At 31.4% G+C, this 19,939-nt stretch overlaps 1 protein-coding gene across 10 annotated transcripts in view; it reads left to right on the forward strand.

The window, feature by feature from the left end:
• Window positions 1-19,939, forward strand: part of LOC113523092 (TLD domain-containing protein 2) — a 161,447-nt gene that overhangs the window by 38,368 nt on the left and 103,140 nt on the right. The window lies entirely within an intron of this gene.

Consider the following 19,939-nt stretch of genomic DNA (forward strand, 5'->3'; position numbering starts at 1 on the left):
GAATAAAATTTAAAAGTCATACGATGTTCATAAATCTCCAGCTCGCTGTAAGTGAATTTCAGCGGTGAAATTTTATTTACATTGTCACTGAGCTCGGTTTTCAATATTTCTGTGCGCATTTCTCTTCGTACTACGTCATATTTGGTTCTGGTGTAAAGACTTGACACTGATGGATTAAATCGTCTGGCCGACGCTTTTATCACAGCCAGATTGCCTTTCTTAGAATCGTTTTAATTTCTAAATAATATTCTGTAGGCGTGTAGATTAACTATGTGATTGAGAACTGGGATTTTTCAGTAAAGTTTTATTTGTACAAATCTTATTTACGCAATCTCTAATTTGTACATTTACAAAGATTCTTTGAAAATAAATATACTTTTGTTTTATTATAATATAAAAGCTTTCCTTACTGGTTAATCAACATAGAAGAAACGACTGGGTCTAAACAGTGGCTGCTACGATAATGTACAAAGTTCTTACACAATTTTAACACCATTTTCTCATTTTTGATAACTTTTTAGGTTTAATTCTTTTAGTTCTACCACAGATCATACAGTATTATTTTTGCTAAACTAAAAATGTTTTAGAAAATACCAACGGATTGGCTAGATATTAAGTTTCATATCGGGATGGAATTCACGATATTTGCCTTGAATCATGAATAAGTGCTAAGTAATAAGAAATGTTGTATATCATTTAAATTGCTGTAAAGGCAAACATAGATAATATACAATATATCGTAGGTATGAATTTTCCATTCCCTATAAGTATGTATGTTACGAAGTGCGGCAAACAGAAATTCTTGTCGTATCATTCTGTTGTGAGCATTTCCTACTCCCTCAAAACATCTTCATTAATTATTGTAAGGATAGACTCATATAAATGATTAACGAGAATTCGCTTAATTATGTATTAATAATATTTTGTGAACTGTGGTTCACAAAATAATATTAATACCTAATGCCTTTGACTATCCCATTGGGGATAATAGTTGTAAGCATTTATTTTTTTATTTAATTACATTTCTGTATAAAAAATTATTTATATTGAACATAAGTTTTAAAATATAAAATAATTACTTATGTTTCTTGTAATTTATATGTTAATGTTATAAACGCGTATGATAAATTACGAGCAAGTGGATTGCAATTGCAACGACATCGTAAACGTAGTTGTCCTTCCTGGATGACGTTCTGTTTGCGCACTTGCGCCTGCGCATTCTTACGCTGTATATATATACATAATAATAAATCGAGATGTGAATAAAACTAAGAGAAATTTATCAATTGACATTTAGAGTGAGTCTTCATTTCCCGGAAGCCGTAATTATCGTTTAAGAAATTTTAGAGTAAATTTTCCTCAACAAATAGATAAACATTATATCATTCACGGTTTTGAATTTACCCTGATATATGAACGGTGACATTGTGAACAGATTCTTGTTTTATCAGTAAATGGGATATTTTGCTGTCATAAATATTATTGCATATACTTTCAAACTTCCTTATCTGGAGCTAAATATCTACTAGCTATCTAATTTGATTATGTACCTATGAGTATTGAGTACATAACAGTCAGTATGTACTTATAGGCTATGGTTTTTTTATCGGCCAAATTATGAATGTTATAACTTGGTCATTAAACTATTTTTGTATAGTATATTTATATAATAAAAAACAAAACTATTAAAAATTTGTCACTACTATAATGGTAAAATTGTCTTCTATCTCTTTACAAAATTGAACCTATAATATATCAATGAATATTTCAATCTTTCATATAGTTAAAAAAATAATGTTATTTAAATAAATGCTTATGTGTGAGCACGACTTTGTCATAGGCAGAAAAAATGTCGCTTCTGAGCAAAAACGGACGGCGTTTATCGTTTCCTTACTTCCTCCGTCACGAAGTTTCTGTTGTCGCTGACGTGCCTGCTCATTTGTGAGAACCCAACATTTTTTAATTAAACCTTTTTTAATACACATTATTTTACCCTTTTTAATACAGATAAAAGTGAAATATAGTTCTCCAGGTTAGGTCATTGTTTTATCAAAGAAAGTATTTTATTAAATGGACTATGAAATTAATTTAGACCCATTATATCTATGTTAGCAATTTTTATATAATTTCCAGCTTAAATTATAAAAATGATTAAGTAGGTATGTTTAAAAGTAATTTTCGTGCTTTTATCTTCTCTTACAAGATTGAAGAGAAGTATATAATAACGGCGAATATTTCAAGGTTCTGTTCTTCAAACTATGAATAAATAAACTCTTCTAATATTTATTTCACTAGTTGGCGTGTGAAAAAATAAAGTATCAATTCTTATTAAATAAAGTTGTTTAAAGAGAAGACTACTGTTTAATGAATTGTAGACTCGATTCTGAGGTACGCCATACATTATCACTTTACATATTCTGCCAGGGTCGAATTGAATGCAGAATGCAATCTTCACCTTGTTTCATTGCATTATTTGCAATGATTTATGAGTATACCTTTTGCGCTCAATTTTTGGCGCATTTTAAATGGAACACATTACTTTAAGTTGAAGCTGTTAAAAGTAAGCGACAGCTGTAGGTGATTAACCTTTTTGGAGCTTAGCCAAATACACCGAGTAAGTTTTGACGAGACGATGTCGTTAGGACAAATTTGGCATTTAATTACTAATTTTAGTGAACTTTCGGGTTATCACGATCTACTCAAATAATGTACGAGTACTAAGACTATTCATATCTGCAGAAATTTTGTTTTATCGTCTTCTCCTTGGAATTTTCTGACTTTGACTCTCCAAAATATTTGTTTTTTTTCTTCTTTTTATCTTATTACGTTTCTCAATTTATTTTTTTTTACGATTGAAGGTCTTTTTTCATCGTGTATTAAAATCTTGAAAACATAAGACTAAGATAAAATAAGTTTGTCACCTTTTAATATTATCATTATATTATCTTCAAAATTGTTGTAAATTTAATTATTATTGTTGGCGAAGATCGAGTATTATCTATGTTATTGACATAAATTTTGTATAGATAATTTATGTAAAATGCTTTGTAATTATGTACGGAACTTATAAACAAGTTCTTTTGGAATTTGGCGAATTTTCACGTAGTCTATTCGCCTTCAATGCCATTTACTCATCTGGTTTGTTTATAAATTTCCTTGAACTCACTCATCATTAATTGATGTATGTCGTACGTGATCACTATTATTTAATGTAATTGTTATGTTGACAATAGCTGTAAATGACATTTACTGTTATTGTTCCTTCTGCGTAGGGTTGTCATGGATACCTTATTTTGTAATACATATATGTATTATTTATGATTACAAAAATTCTGAATTACAGAATACATGTTCTATTATATACATAAAAACCGTGAATATAATGATATTTTAAATGACATTGGTCTTTCTTGAGAAAGTGTTGGGAAAATGAGTTATCATGTATGGAATATACTAGCAATTAATGACTAATTATATTAGTATTAGTACCTATGATTAATTATAAAAATAATGATGTTACATTATTGTTGATAACAATTAAGTATTAATCATCAGTAGATAAAATTAAAAACATTGCGGATATGTCCAAGTTCATATACACGATTAAAAGTCATGAAACTTACGAGCTTCACCTTGTCTGAATGTTTTGCGTACATAATTATGGCAACCCTAATTTGCGTAGTGCTCTTACACACATCAGATAAATTCAACTTTTAGCTGAATTACCCCAATTATGATGAACTTAATTGCGAATTGAGTAAAGTTTGGCGGTGGTTTATTGGTCTTAAATATAATGGGGAACATATAAAGTTTTTATTATTCCTATATGATATTTTAGTGTTTTGCGAGTCTGTTTTAGGGTTCTGTGGTTTGATCGTACAAACGCAACCATTGTAATTTTTATTTTGTCTCTCTATGCATCAATTCAATTGAACCGTGAAATTATCCAGTATCAAGTTGCTAAAAGATTCGAGTTTCTCAACCTATGATACTCTGTGTTATGAGAAATCGGGCAATTACTATCTGGATGGAACAATCTAATACATTTAGATCGAACTTAAAATTTGCTCGATTGTATCAGGGATTACTTTTAACAGTCCACCACGGTGGTGTTTGAATAATGAACAATGAAATTTCTTATAAGGTATTTATTGAATAAGTCTAATACATTGATATGCACTCTCTCAACGTAGAATACCCACATCCACATAAAGACAAAACTCCTTATGAACTCACCAAATGGAGTGGTAAGTCTACCACTCACAATATAATCGAAACATAGATACCACAAATCTACTGACACCCACAGACACTAACTCAAGTCCTTGTTTTTGAACAAGTCATCTACTTATGCCTAAATCATCACCACCATCACCTGAGAAATAAAGTCTGAAGATCTCTTAAAACATGCACGACACAAACCAATCATCCCACACCCCCTACCCCCTTCCCATGCCCCTGTAGGAGAGACTGTATCCCATTAAGGCACCCACTCCTGCCATAAAATGGCACCCCTATTGACAAAATATCGACGAAAAAAAAAATTTATATGAATATATTTTTCACTCAAATTTTCTAATGACTTGTAAAGTTTGATGTAAGTGTTGTCATACTCGACATCGAGGAAAGCAATAAGTCCAACTTAACAACAATGATTTTGCAATAAAAGAAAAAAAAACGTTACAAGCACGTCGAAATTGTAATGAAATGTCGATGTCTTGTTGTGAATATTTTTTCTGTTATTTCTGATATTCTTATAACTATCTTTTTTAAATATCATTGTGCCCTAGTACAGTTACTACACTACAACATCTAATACTACAAATATTATAATGTTATGGAATACGTCATGGTAACGAGACCTAGGACAATGTCAGTGGACGCGCTATTCCGATTCTGATGTGACCTACAAGTGATAATGCCATTCTTTAGCTCATGGCCTCATTAGCCAAAGTTTTGTTACAGTCCGAGTACCGTTGCAAGCATTCTTCCTCGGCTTGTATCAACCAACCGTTACCTGCAGACGATCACGACTCCAAACTGTTTGATTGGACAATTTGACGAAACACTTCCGTATTTAAATTTTTTGTGCACTAGATCCCATTTTATGACAACTGAATTGAATGTTGGGAAGATCTATTGGGAGAAGGTCACTAATGCTACATAACTAATTGTAACATGTTATGTTTCTATGGATAGACTAGATTTTGTGTAGGTAGGTATAAGCAGCGTTGGAATAATATTAATATTATGAAAAAATATGCTCTGGTAAATGACGAGATATTTCATAGACGCTTTTATTATATAATATATTGGAAAAGATATAACATCATTTAACATATAAACTAAATGTACACGGTAAAACTAAACAATTGTAATTTATGTTGTATTTGTGTTATGTATAATTATATAACAAAGAAATAAATAAAGTGAAAAAAATATGCGAATAGGTAATATACTCCTTTTTAAGCCTTAAAAGTCTATATTTTTTATTTAGTTACTACCTACCCGTGTACCAAATTTCATTCAAAACAGTTCAGTAGTTTTTGCGTGTAAGAATAACAAACTCTCCATCCATTCGTCTTTACAAATATTCGCATTTATTATATTATTAATTACAATTATTAATAGGATAGGATAATAAGATATGAACAATAAGTAGGTACTTTATAATATATCATTGTTGTATTTCACTTTACAAACACAAGTTATCAAGTAATTTTACTAGTAATTTATTGACGAGACAATATCTCGGAATAATTTAATGAATGATGTATGAAGCCGTTATATAAGAATAATATGTCAAGATCGTGTGAAAGGGCAGACGTTGGGTAATTGAGCGTTAATATAGTCAAATAACTACTCCAAAGTTCTATATTACTTTATAATGTACAAACTGAAATGAAAGTCTTTATTAGCATCTTTTGAGCTATATTGTATTGTTAGTATAATTGAACATATTTTCCGAAGGACACAAGTTGGAAAAGATAAGAAATATTGAGTGTTGCACCACACATTTAACAATTTAACTCGATCTAAGTATAGGAGGTACATAGTTCTTTCCTTTTAATTTTTAACTTGTGTTTCTTTGAGAAAAAATATTTAGTTTCACTAACAGAACAGGCCCTGTTATCATCATCATCATATCAGTAATAATCTGTTTACTGTCGTAAGGAACGGTTAAGAGCCACCCATATCTACTGACTCTCTGCAATGCATTTGAGATCGTTACTCTATCTAGTGAGGGGTTGTCCTACACTGTGTTTGCTCGTACGGGGTCACCACCTCATCGGTTGTCGGTTTTTGTTATGTGACCAGCCCATTGCCACTTCAGCTTGTGACGGTTCGCCTATAGTGCAGTGGGTTTGATACCATATAAGTATATGAATTATGTTAATAAAACTGGGGTTCCTATGGGTGGCCGCTGCGAGGGCTGGGCTATTTAATATAAACAAACTTTAAGTCATTAAGGTCATAATAGCGCAAAAGGAAGATGGACCACTGATTAGTTATCGACACAGAAGGGAAGGTTCTTCACAATAACTACAATGTGTCGTAGGTGTCACAACAGAGTTAAATACATTAATATATATTTATCTTAACCCAACTATAGTTTACTATAACTTGTGTTTCATTAGGTATTAATAGGATGCTCTCAGCACAGCTGAATTGGATCTATGAAAGCTTGACGGTGTTCTATATCAGATAATCAAATTTATAGAAAATAACATATTACGTTAACATTTAATTATATTATATTTGTGAAAGGTCTCAGTTCGAATAAGAGGCTAGATTAGGATATAAAAAATATTTAATTTACACTTACTTTCAAATTTACAACAACATTTTAGTGGTGCTTTAGTTTCAACCTACTTCTATCGACATTTGATTCTGTATATTTTCGCATTAGTCAATGTAAAAGGTGCGAGCGGGAGAGTGAGCGAGATGAGGGAGAGGGGAGATGAAAAAAAAGAAAAAAAAGAAAAAAAAAAAAATGGAGGGGACCGGCGGATAGTGCGCGTGAGAGAAGAGATTTTGTGATTGTTAATATAAAAAAAAAAAGAAAGGAGAATTTAGAAAAGAAAATTAGAAGATATCAAAGTGGGAAGAAAGGAAGAGTTGAAACTTTTATAAGAAGTAGAAAAGGGAAAAGTCGGTGGTGGCGAAATTTGGTGAGTCTGTTCCATTTTATAACTGCGCAGTTACTAAATTTTGATTGTGATCACAGTATAAGGGTTATATTTAATATTTGTCCATGGCCATGTTAAATTCTATATTCTTTTAAATCTGTTACAATTCTAAATATTGCAATTCGTTATTATATTGTATGATTTGGTTGCGTATGAAATTTTCTTAGGGTTTCGTGGTTTGTATTTGTAAAATTTATTCATACATAATTTTATTAGTGCGTTATTTGTAATAGAGTTTATTGATTCTATACGTCAGAATCCATATAAACTTAGATTAATGCATATATTTTAAAATCCAAACCCACTTGAACAAATTTTGTTATCAGTATAAATTAAATAATAATACATACTTACGTTATTCTACTCATATACAAAATCCAATTATATGGTCGCTTGATAGAACTTCATCAATTTGATTCAATGTTCTAATTGTCCAGTTTTGGAAAATACTTATTAAATCAGCTATTAAACTATTATAATATTAACTAGTTTCATATCTAGTTATTATAAAGAATTTATTTATTGAGGATAATAGACTAAAGTGACTATGGTCTGGTATCATTGCTAGGGAAACAACCATTGATGAGAGAGAGGGGTTATTGAGTGACGACTCTGTGAATGCAAGTGCGGTGTGGGCTACCTCCATTGTTTGGAGTGACTGTTTTATGTGTATTGTGGGGCCGTTCCTTGTGTCAGTCGGTGGAAATTGCCTGTGTTCAGTCGTGGGTTGGTGATGGTTGGGACGATGATGATGATGAAATATTTGTATTTATTACACTATTACAGTGTTGGTTTGGAATTTCTGTGCATGCTTAACGTCCCATGGTGAAATGTTTTCATACCATTGCTCGGTCGACTGAACTAATAATTCTTTTGTATACTTCTAATTACCCATGATTACATGTGGGGATTTGTTTTACACCAGATGTACAAAGAAACAGTTTAACTGATGCATGTAATATTATGTGAATGTAATACTTTTAATACATTATTAATTGTGTTATTAGATAAATTCATGTGACTGTGGGGTGTTTATGGTAAACAAGCCTGTATTGTTTAAATAGATATTTTGTCTTGATTTATTATAAACTTTAATATTGATTTTATTGTAGTGAGCAAGCTGACAATAACAACTCTTTGTATATTACTGCTTTTAATAATATTTAATTATATTGATATTATGGGTGTGGATTTATTTCCTAATGGTAATAAATGTACTAAAGGATTCTCTGACTATAGTTATTCTTAACTAGGTATGAGATACAGTATAAAATTAGTATTAAATGACAAGTATGAGTTATGTATTTTACTCATATTTAGAAAGGAAGTTGTCCTGGCGATAAGGTTTGTATGTGTGTTGTTTGTTCATGTTATATTGACTAGACAAGTTCAGACAGGGTTAATATTAGTGAATATTTACTGGATTTATATTTAATATACATGTTTTGAATATTTTATGGGAGTAGTGTGGAGATATACAAGTAGTAAAATATAATATTAGTATTTTATAAATTTTATTATTGAGTTATATGTTTATGTCGGACTGTATCCAAGGAGATATTATCCTATTAATATCAAGTTAGGACAATTACTTTAAATATTAATAAAGCAAACACTAACACTGATTATTCACTTCTTTAATAAATTTACATTATAGGCTAGAAATCAAATAGATAGCATATTGGGAAAATCTTCACCACACATGTATTTGAGGAATGTTCTTGATAATTAGTACTGTATGTATATATTATTGCAAGTACAATTGCAATAAGAATGTTAAACTTCTAATCTTCTGTTCATTTTTTGAATTTGAAGGTGGGCTTGGCTACTGATATGAATATAAAACTGCAGCATTGCTGGATGCTATTAATTGTTTCTGGTGTAAGCCATGATTGTTTGTGTCACTGATAATTTAGTTATATATTACGGTTGATATATGATGATTTTATAATTAATTATATTAAACAAATACAAATAAACAAACATGCTAGTATTTGTTACGTTGACAGTTGTGATAGATAATCAAAATTCAATTCAATACATCAATACGTCATTCAATACGTCATTAGTGTGACAGATGTCAAACAAAAGGAGATTATACACGTTATGATTCTATATCTAAATCTATAGAAAATTTATATAATTTTCTGTTATTTTATAATAACTGTAGGGGAAATATTGGAATTATTTATATGAGAAATTTCACTTAAATGATATGATAATTATTTAAAGACCTAATTTCTTAGGGATTTAATCATGATGATTTAAACACTAAAACACTTGTTTATCTGAGAAATCCTCTTAGTAAATAGGTTTACTAAGACACTAAAAGGAAGTAGATATAGTGTAACTATAGTACAGCTACAATAATTGTATGGGACTTACTGTCCTTTCTATACAAATATATATTTAATCTATATCTTTCACATTATAATTATGCAATATATTGCCTCTACTACTACAACATACACAAATAGGACTTATTGTCCTTCCTATATACCTATATATAATAATTGACCTAGCACTTTAATGTGTAATTTATCAGTATTTATGACAACAACCAATTAGGACTTATAGTCCTCTCTATAAAGCTACATAATTATTTAATCTGATTATTTCACAATGTGATTAATCAAACCTCTACAAATATTACAAAAGATCTCTATTACTCTCAACACAATAATAGATTGTTGGACTTAGTGTCCTCAATTTATAGAAAACCCAACTGGTTATTTCACGAGACGTTGTTAACTTGTGATTAATCAGTGTCTTTTAAAGGACTTATAGTTCCTTTAGATATATCTCTCTGAATAAATAATTGGTTAATTCACAATGTGGTTAATCAACAATAATATTATATATAATTGACTGGACTTATAGTTCATTCAATAGCACTCATTACTTTTAGTAGCTCTCGACCTATGGGTTGGACTACTCGTTTTTAGGCTCCGGCCTAATCAACAGATTTAACTTGAACCTTGAGTATTCTTGGTATTAAGTAAATAATATTAAATTGACAATGCTATGTTATGATATAGCAATTATCAACATTATATGGCTTGGCCAATTCCAGGGTGTGGAAGGTATCCCCTATCACACAAATCTTCATCTCTATCGGACTGTCTTCACAGGTGATCTCTAATGTCACATTATAGGGCCGAAGGGTTATGTCCCAACAAAGTAGGTTCTGGTGTCTGGGTGATCTCGCTTCTTGGTCTGATCTCTTGTGGAGCCGAAGGGAAACCCCCATTGAGTAAGCTCGTAACAGGGTGACGCTGGGAAACAGTTTCGTACTGTTAGTGGGTGATCTCTATGTCGCCATATAGGACTGAAAGGGTCATCGCCCATGAGTAAGCTCTCGTGTCGGAGTGATCCTGGGATTTCAGTTCCGATCCGTTTGCCTCTGGCAAACACTAATTTATACTGGAAGCATCGTGGGGCTGGTGGAGCCACTGTAATGTTGAAGTAAATGTACTTATGTTTGGTTTGGAACTGAGAATACTCATTCCCTTATTACCATCAGAGTGCATTAATAAATAGTAATACCCTTCCCTACCTTTTAGGAGGAAGAGTTATAGATAGTTGGAAAGTCTTCCACTGGTCCGGGCGTGTGAGGGGCCCGACCGCTCCCCCATTTTTTTTATTATTACAGTTATTCTGTAATTTACTATTAAATTAACATAACTTCCTTGTTACATGAATTATGAGTATAATTCATTAATTATTCTTAATCCTTAAATATTTATCAATCATCTTCATTATTTAACTCCTATCATATACCAATTGAAGAACCTTTTGGTTATTACACACACAACGGGTCCTACATTACTAGACGATCACACATTTATTTATCTGGCCAGATGATCAAGTGTTTTACTAAAGATCTGTTCAATATTATGTGTTTATTGAAAGGTTATATGATTCATAGGGTGTTTGGGGTATATAAGGCAATATAGGTATGGGGTTATATTGAGGGTGTTAGGCCTTTCTTTAGGGTAGGGTTTCATTAGATTTTCATAGATTTTCATTAGGGTAAGCCTTCGTAGGCTTTTCTTAGGCTTTGTAGGTTTTCCATGTGTAGGTTTATTAAGAGGGTAGTTATTTTATAAAGGGGTACACAGGGTTGCAAAGGGGGGGACCATCACAATTGGTGCCGTAGTGACCAGGATATAATTGGTTCATGGCTATTTACAGATCAGATCAATAAGAACACTTGGTCACAATTGGAACTTGTGACTTTAGGGATTGGTTATTAAAATATGAAGGAGTTATAAAGTTAAACAGTAATATCTGTTAATAGTGTAACTCAAAACCAACTTGGTGATTCTTATGACAAATAATTATACTGTCATAATATTATAAAATTAAAGAACTAATTGTAAAAAAAAAAAAAAAAAATCATTATACATATACTAGAAGGAAACTTTGTAGGCTGTTTATACAAATGCATCCACTACAAGCTTAAGCATTCTACATACTTAAATGCTGCGCACACTTAACTCATTTAGTCATCTGTAGGTTGCACATAACACAAACCATTTGTATCTTTTGAAATATTAATTTATTGTACAAATAAATTAGTTGATGTGTCTGATGCAATTGTTTATTGTTATAATGGGTTTGCTGTTGTGACTTTTTTTTTTTTGGTAAGCGATAGGAGGTGTTTATCTATTTATCTAATGGGGTTACATAATATTTTATTATAAAACTTATTGATCATGTCATATCTGAAAGTATTAAGAAATAGTCACTGGTAATTTAAGTATATTAAAGGAATTTCTTATAATAAGAGTTTTAAACTATGGGGGCCGTTTGTATTATTTTATGATACATATTTGTAAGAGTCTTAAAATAGGGGGGTCGGGCAAGAATTCACAGACAGGGGGGCCGGTGGTGATAAATACTATTTACTACTATGAAAAAAAAAAAAAAAAAAAAAAAACGTATAGAGCAATATTTCGTTCTGCTTGGTTTCAGATAAGAGTTACTAATATTCATCATAGGGTAAAAGGGAAGTTAAAGGAATTTAAGATGCCGAAAGAAACTAGATCTAAGGGAAAGAAAATTAAAGGACATAGTCAGGCGAATGGGAATTCTATTAGTAAGCAGCCACAAGTAGCTTCAGTAGATTCGAAAAGAAGAGGTTCTCATTTAGCGATAACTCGCTTAATACAAAAGGCTATGATGCCTATATATACAAAATTAGCTCGATTAGAAGAAAGGGTGAATTTTCCTAAGGGAGAGACTAATAGTTTAGGAATTGATAATCTTAGGGAAACCGTTAATAGACAAACTGTAGAAGAGGTTCCAGAAAATACGGTAACGCGTGAAGAAATATTGAATATCGATTGTCTCAATCCGCAGAATCAAGACAACCATACAATGGAAATAGTTAAAAAGACATGTGCATGTTCGGATTTGTCGACTGCTATAACAAATATAGGAACTTATCCATTATTTAATACTAATTTGCCTAGACCTAGATATCCAATTAAGGATAAACATCCAGTGACATTCATTGAAGATCTTAGCACCTATCTGAAAAAAATTAGATTTCAAGAAGACGATGTTGTGGACTTGATTATAGAATGTCTCGAAGGAGAAATTAGAGATTGGGCTCGGGTTTATCGTCAGAGATGGAGCAAATTTGAGGACTTCAAAAGGGATTTCTTGGAAACATATTGGGGGGAGGCAGAACAGAATAAATTAAGAAGAAGTATAGTTTGTAATAAATGGGACAACACTAAAAATACAATGCTCGGACATTTTATTTCACTGTGCGGTCAAGCGAAAATGTTAACTTATCCCATTCAAGAAAGCCAATTAGTTAGTGATATAATGCATCATTTTCCTAAAGATGTACAGTGTGCTTGGGCGACATACAAATCAGGATCAATTTTTGAAGCAACAGATTTTTTGAGACGCATTGATGATGTGAACAGGCAATGTAATTTAAATCAACAGGAAAAGCTTAATTATAATACAGGAAAATTTAACTCAGGACAAGGATATTCCCAAATGCGCAGGACATATCCTCAACAGAAGAAACCTGATACTATTATGCATAGGGAGAATTCAGTCAATCAAATTTCTGAAATTACAACCCAAGAAACTTCTAACAGGGGTCAAGAATTAGCCATTGAGGGTGAGACTACAAATTTAAACTAAATAAGGTTGATGACATTAGCTCCGTTGCATCAACCAGGACAGGAGCATTTGTAGGCTCGAAGGCTTTGGCGTTCATGTTGAAAATGGGTTGGAAACCTGGCCAACCTTTAGGTAATAGTGGAATTGGAATAATTAAACCTATACAAATTAAAGGACAAACGAATAAGATAGGATTAGGAAAAAATATTATTGATTGTGAGGGAAATGATTTAGAATTATCTGTGGTGGAATTATTTAAAGGACAATCAGAATTAGAATTGGAATTATTAAATACAGCTACATGTTTAATAGGATCATTGTTTGAAGAAGAGGATATTAATAATCATATAGAAACTTACAAAGTATGTAAATCAGAGATAATTTTGAGTATATTAGGAAAGGAAATGAAGTGTTTGATAGACACTGGAAGTGATATCACTTGTATATCTGACCGATTTTTAGAGATATTACAGGTAGACTCAGAATATAAATTAGAAATGTTACCAATAAAACCGATTCAAATTAGAGGAGCGGTCGGACAAAAAAGTGCAAAGATACGACAAATAATTATGTTGCCAGTTAGATTTGATAGTCTGACTATTGATATTGGATTTTTAGTAGTGCCAAATTTGACGCACTCTGTTATATTAGGGTTTGATTGGTTATTCAAAATGAAGGTTAATATTCAATTAAATAGTATTCCGCCAGGGATAGAATTAGTGACCGACAAGGATACGGTATTTGTACCTTTCACAAATGAGCTTTCTATAAACGCTTTAGAATTAGAAGAAACGCATAAACCAAAAGAATTACATTGGTCAGAACAAATTCATATTGGAATGTCTTTAAATAATTTGCAAATAGATGAATTGAAATCAGTTTTAGCAAGCAATCATACAGTATTCACAAAACGGTTAGGCAGAGCGAACTGCTACGAACACCACATTAAAATGTTTCATCATGTACCTGTTATTAGACGCACTTATCCTATACCTTACGCCTATAGAGAGAGGGTAGGGGAGAAGTTAAAAGAAATGGAAGAAATGGGTATTATCTCCAGAGGCACGACGCCATATAGTAGCCCATTGACTTTTACAATAAAACCTGATGGTTCATTAAGAATTTTATTGGACGCTAGAGAAATAAACAAATACATGGTATCTGATGCGGAAGCTCCGCCACAACCATTAGATATACTGAATTCATTTAATGGAGTGAAATTTATTAGTATTATCGATTTAAATAATGCCTACTTCCAGATTCCAATTTCTAAAGATAGTAAACAGTATACAGGTTTTACCTTTAATGGTAAAAGTTATGTTTATAATGTACTACCGCAAGGTCTTAAGACTTCTGTGGGTAGTTTTAGTAGGGCCATGGATATAGTTTTAGGACCCGATGTAAGACAGTTTTGCGTTAACTATTTAGACGATTTGGCTGTATTAACTGATGGAGATTTGGAAGAACATTTGATTCATGTTAATATAGTATTAAATAAATTGAAATCAGCTGGTCTTACTTGTAATATTGATAAGTGTAAATTTATTTGTAAAGAAGTAAAGATGTTAGGACATATTGTTACGACTAATGGAATCAAGACTGATCCAGAAAAGGTAGAAGCTATTCGTAATTTTCCAGTGCCACAAAAATTAAAACATTTGAGAGCATTTCTTGGATTATGCAATTATTATAGACGATTCGTTCCAAATTACAGTGGAGTAATACAACCTCTCTGTAAATTATTGAAGAAAAGTCAGAATTGGAATTGGGATTTGGATGCACAAAGTGCATTTGAATTGGTGAAAAATAAGTTAGCAAACACTTTTATGTTACATTATCCTAATATCACAGAGAAATATTATTTACAGACTGATAGTTCAGGAATAGGTTTAGCAGGGGTGTTATACCAGTTGGATAATAAAGGTGAAATGAAAATCTTAGCGTTCTGTAGTCGCGCCTTGAGAGGAGCAGAATTGAGATGGACTGTTACAGAACAAGAATTTTGGGCGATTATATACTGTTTAAGAAAATTTGAAACATATTTGAGGGGGGCGAAATTAATTATTAAAACAGATCATAAGGCCTTATCATTTATACAGACTTGGAAGTTATATAATAGTAGAATTATCAGGTGGATCTTGTATCTTGAGCAGTTTGATTATTCCATTGAACATATTAAAGGTTCAGAAAATATAGTAGTTGATGTGCTATCCAGGTTCCCGTGTGATGTAGAATTAATACAGGAAGACAAGGTCTTTTGTCCCGAGATTTATTACATGGGGATAAACAGTAATAAAGAATTATTACATAAATTAAACAATATGGAGAAATTGCAAGCAAATGATACGGAAATTCAAGAAATTATGTATAATTTACGTGGAACAAATGGTAAAGGTAGATTGGAGAAGATTGCCCAACGTTGTTGTATCCAAAATAACCTTCTATACGTAAAAATAGATAAAGAAAGGCAAGTTTTATATTTACCTGAAGAGTTAAGAGAATCAGTAGTTATACAAATACATAAGGAGATGGGACACCAAGGGGCTTACAAAATAATAAAATATTTAAAAGTTAGATTTTATTGGTTGGGAATGAATAAATTTATTAAGTCAATACTGCGGAAGTGTCATGTATGTCAAATGTCTAAAAGTGCGAATATAAAGTATGTTGGAGAATGCCAATCGATAGTAACAGAACAAATAGGTGACTTAGTGATGATAGATTTATACGGGCCTCTACCAAGTAGTACATTTGGTGCTACATACATATTAGTGATTCAAGATTCCTTTAGTAAATTAATTAAATTGTATGGTCTGGGTAAGGCTACCTCCCGAGCAGTGATAACAAAATTTAAACAATTTATTAAAATTATTAAACCTAAAGTGGTTCTATCTGATAATGGAAGTCAATTTAGTAGTGATAGTTGGAATAAAACCCTATCAAGTTATAATATAAAACCAGTACATACATCTGTTAGGAATCCAAGACCAAATACGACTGAAAGAGTAAATAAGGAATTAGGAAGATTGTTCAGAACCTACTGTCATAAAAATCATAAAGTTTGGCAACAATTATTGGTAAAAATTGAAGAATTATATAATAATACTTACCATGAGAGTACTGGTTTTACACCTAATGAAATAGTATTTGGTATTAGTACTAATATTTCTTTAGATCAAGTTTTGCCTTACGTTAAAAGAGACCAAGATATGAAGATAATAAGGGAAAAGGTTAAACAGAATTTGAAGGATAATAGTCAGAGGCGTCAATTAAAATTCAACAGAAGACATAAATTAATGACATTTCATATAGGTGATTTAGTAAAGGTTAGAAAATTAAATAAGTCTGATGCGTTAAAGAAGACTATAAAGAAATTTGAACTTTTATATGAAGGACCTTACGTTATTGCAGCGATACCTTATGCAAATGTATACACTTTAATGCATCCCGAAACCAAGGAGATCAGAGGCAATTTCAATACTATACACTTAAACAAATATTATAAGTAAAAAGAATTGTAGTTGATAAGTTTTGTTATGTTAAATATGTGATAAGAAATTTTAATGTAAAAATGTGAAAAAAAAAAAAAAAAAGATAATTTTAAATAAAAAGAGCATAGGGACTATGATGGGACAGGGGAATGACTCAGGCATAATTGTTTCAAAAAAAAAAAAAAAAGTTTAGTTTTGATTTAATTAAATCAAGAAATTTTGATGGCTTACTGATTATGGATTGGGTGTGATTAAGAGGCGAAAGATTAGATTAGAAAGATTAGATGATCATGATAATTTAAACGATAAAAATTTGGACAATTATGCTTGGAGGGGAGTGTGGCGGTCATTCTAGAAAAGGGGGGGGGGGTGCACAACATCATTTTGTAATTATCAATCCGGTAAACTCCTTGATAATTAGGGGGCCGGATGTGACGGTTCGCCTATAGTGCAGTGGGTTTGATACCATATAAGTATATGAATTATGTTAATAAAACTGGGGTTCCTATGGGTGGCCGCTGCGAGGGCTGGGCTATTTAATATAAACAAACTTTAAGTCATTAAGGTCATAATAGCGCAAAAGGAAGATGGACCACTGATTAGTTATCGACACAGAAGGGAAGGTTCTTCACAATAACTACAATGTGTCGTAGGTGTCACAACAGAGTTAAATACATTAATATATATTTATCTTAACCCAACTATAGTTTACTATAACTTGTGTTTCATTAGGTATTAATAGGATGCTCTCAGCACAGCTGAATTGGATCTATGAAAGCTTGACGGTGTTCTATATCAGATAATCAAATTTATAGAAAATAACATATTACGTTAACATTTAATTATATTATATTTGTGAAAGGTCTCAGTTCGAATAAGAGGCTAGATTAGGATATAAAAAATATTTAATTTACACTTACTTTCAAATTTACAACAACATTTTAGTGGTGCTTTAGTTTCAACCTACTTCTATCGACATTTGATTCTGTATATTTTCGCATTAGTCAATGTAAAAGGTGCGAGCGGGAGAGTGAGCGAGATGAGGGAGAGGGGAGATGAAAAAAAAGAAAAAAAAAAAAATGGAGGGGACCGGCGGATAGTGCGCGTGAGAGAAGAGATTTTGTGATTGTTAAATATAAAAAAAAAAGAAAGGAGAATTTAGAAAAGAAAATTAGAAGATATCAAAGTGGGAAGAAAGGAAGAGTTGAAACTTTTATAAGAAGTAGAAAAGGGAAAAGTCGGTGGTGGCGAAATTTGGTGAGTCTGTTCCATTTTATAACTGCGCAGTTACTAAATTTTGATTGTGATCACAGTATAAGGGTTATATTTAATATTTGTCCATGGCCATGTTAAATTCTATATTCTTTTAAATCTGTTACAATTCTAAATATTGCAATTCGTTATTATATTGTATGATTTGGTTGCGTATGAAATTTTCTTAGGGTTTCGTGGTTTGTATTTGTAAAATTTATTCATACATAATTTTATTAGTGCGTTATTTGTAATAGAGTTTATTGATTCTATACGTCAGAATCCATATAAACTTAGATTAATGCATATATTTTAAAATCCAAACCCACTTGAACAAATTTTGTTATCAGTATAAATTAAATAATAATACATACTTACGTTATTCTACTCATATACAAAATCCAATTATATGGTCGCTTGATAGAACTTCATCAATTTGATTCAATGTTCTAATTGTCCAGTTTTGGAAAATACTTATTAAATCAGCTATTAAACTATTATAATATTAACTAGTTTCATATCTAGTTATTATAAAGAATTTATTTATTGAGGATAATAGACTAAAGTGACTATGGTCTGGTATCATTGCTAGGGAAACAACCATTGATGAGAGAGAGGGGTTATTGAGTGACGACTCTGTGAATGCAAGTGCGGTGTGGGCTACCTCCATTGTTTGGAGTGACTGTTTTATGTGTATTGTGGGGCCGTTCCTTGTGTCAGTCGGTGGAAATTGCCTGTGTTCAGTCGTGGGTTGGTGATGGTTGGGACGATGATGATGATGAAATATTTGTATTTATTACACTATTACAGTGTTGGTTTGGAATTTCTGTGCATGCTTAACGTCCCATGGTGAAATGTTTTCATACCATTGCTCGGTCGACTGAACTAATAATTCTTTTGTATACTTCTAATTACCCATGATTACATGTGGGGATTTGTTTTACACCAGATGTACAAAGAAACAGTTTAACTGATGCATGTAATATTATGTGAATGTAATACTTTTAATACATTATTAATTGTGTTATTAGATAAATTCATGTGACTGTGGGGTGTTTATGGTAAACAAGCCTGTATTGTTTAAATAGATATTTTGTCTTGATTTATTATAAACTTTAATATTGATTTTATTGTAGTGAGCAAGCTGACAATAACAACTCTTTGTATATTACTGCTTTTAATAATATTTAATTATATTGATATTATGGGTGTGGATTTATTTCCTAATGGTAATAAATGTACTAAAGGATTCTCTGACTATAGTTATTCTTAACTAGGTATGAGATACAGTATAAAATTAGTATTAAATGACAAGTATGAGTTATGTATTTTACTCATATTTAGAAAGGAAGTTGTCCTGGCGATAAGGTTTGTATGTGTGTTGTTTGTTCATGTTATATTGACTAGACAAGTTCAGACAGGGTTAATATTAGTGAATATTTACTGGATTTATATTTAATATACATGTTTTGAATATTTTATGGGAGTAGTGTGGAGATATACAAGTAGTAAAATATAATATTAGTATTTTATAAATTTTATTATTGAGTTATATGTTTATGTCGGACTGTATCCAAGGAGATATTATCCTATTAATATCAAGTTAGGACAATTACTTTAAATATTAATAAAGCAAACACTAACACTGATTATTCACTTCTTTAATAAATTTACATTATAGGCTAGAAATCAAATAGATAGCATATTGGGAAAATCTTCACCACACATGTATTTGAGGAATGTTCTTGATAATTAGTACTGTATGTATATATTATTGCAAGTACAATTGCAATAAGAATGTTAAACTTCTAATCTTCTGTTCATTTTTTGAATTTGAAGGTGGGCTTGGCTACTGATATG

Source organism: Galleria mellonella, unplaced genomic scaffold (assembly GCF_026898425.1).
Source record: "Galleria mellonella isolate WM207_F2 unplaced genomic scaffold, CSIRO_AGI_GalMel_v1 utg38, whole genome shotgun sequence".
Taxonomy (NCBI): domain Eukaryota; kingdom Metazoa; phylum Arthropoda; class Insecta; order Lepidoptera; family Pyralidae; genus Galleria; species Galleria mellonella.